We start from the raw sequence: 1,777 nt of genomic DNA on the forward strand, positions 1-1,777 counted from the left end.
ACCAACCCACAACCAACATCCAACCAACCAACCAACCACCAGACACAAACCAACCAACCAACAACCAACCAACCAACCAACCAACCCAACCAACCAACCATCCAACCACCCACCCCACCCAACCAAACATCACCCACCACCCACGCTTCCCACCACCCAACAACACCCACCCACCCAACCACCCTCCCACCCAACCTCCCTACCCACCCCAACCGAACACCCAAACCTACCACCCATCAAACCACTCCAAACCAACCACCCCTCCCTCCCACCCTCCCTTCCCCACCCTCCACCACTCCCTCCCTCCCGTACACCCTTCCTCCTCTACCTCCTCCCTCCTTCCTCCCTCTTCCTCCATCACCTTCCCCCTTCCTCCCTCCCTCCCTCCACCCTCCCTCCCTCCCCTCCCTCCCTCCCTCCTTCCCCTCCCTCCCTCCCTTCCCTCCCTCCCTTCCTTCCATCCTTCCTCCCTCCCTACCTCCCTCCCTCCTTCCTCCCTTCCTTCCTCCCTCCTTCCCTCCCTCCCTCCTTCCCTCCCTTCCTCCCTCCTCCCTCCCTTCCTCCCTCCCTCCCTCCCTTCCCTCCCTCCCTCCTTCCTCCCTCCTTCCTCCCTTCCTTCCTCCCTCCCTTCCCTCCCTCCCTCCTTCCCTCCTCATCCTTCCACCCTCCTCCTCCCTCCCTCCCTCCCTCCCTCCCTCTTCCTCCCTCCCTCCCTTCCTCCCTCCCTCCCTCCCTTCCTCCCTCCCTCCCTTCCTTTCTCCCTCCCTCCCTCCCTTCCCTTCCGTCCCTTCCGTCCCTTTCTTCCTTCCAACCAGACCCCCTCGGTGCCAATTGTTCTGGCAGCCTCCCCAGCCTGTGCAAGCAGCATTTAAAGGCAGAGGCCTTTCTTTCTCTGTGTGGCTACAGAGCCTCTGTTAGACTGCTTAGGGCAGGGCCAGCAGGAGCCATGGTGGACACAGGTTTATTTGCTGCGTTTTATCAGCTCACCACAGAACACTGCAGGGGGAAGCCTGAGATCCCTGCTGGCTGCAGCATTTGCTCTTGCAAACCCAGAAGGTTCTGCTGTGAGGTTGCCCTGCTTCAGTTTGGTATCCCTGAGCTGTGACTCACCCTCACACAAGCACAGAACTGTCAGGGTGGAAAAGGCCTCTGAGATCATCCAGGCCAACCAGCAGCCCAGCCCCACCATGGCCACCAACCCATGGCCCCAGGAGCCATGGCCACAGCTTGCTGAACACCTCCAGCCATGGGGACTCCACCACCTCCCTGGGCAATCTCTGCCACTCCCTGACCACTCCTGCAACAAAGAAATTTTCCCTGCTCTCCAACCTCAGCCTCCCCTGGCACAATTTCAGGACATTTCCTCTCCTTCTCTCACCTGAGCCTAGGGAGCAGAGCCCAAGCGCCCCCTGGCTGCAGCCTCCTCTCAGGGAGCTGCAGAGAGCAATGAGGTCTCCCTCAGCCTCCTCTGCTCCAGCCTGAACACCCCCAGCTCCCTCAGCTGCTCCTCCCCAGCCCTCTTCTCCAGACCCTTCCCCAGCTCTCTTGCCCTTTTCTGGCCCTGCTCCAGCCCCCAATGTCCTTCTTGGAGTGGGAGGCCCCAAACTGAATCCAGGATTTGAGTATCCTCCATCCAGAAAGCCTTGGGCTGCCATGGAATGTTCCACAGCTCTGAAGCCTCAGCAGAGTCTTTGCTGTTGGCTGTTGGCAGCATTACACCCCCAGGAGCTTCCCCAATGAGATGTGACAAGAGCTGAGGAGGCCAAAGCCTTTTCCT

This window comes from Melanerpes formicivorus, unplaced genomic scaffold (genome assembly GCF_026170545.1).
Source record: "Melanerpes formicivorus ecotype bairdi unplaced genomic scaffold, bMelFor1.0.p_v2 SCAF_21, whole genome shotgun sequence".
Lineage (NCBI taxonomy): Eukaryota > Metazoa > Chordata > Aves > Piciformes > Picidae > Melanerpes > Melanerpes formicivorus.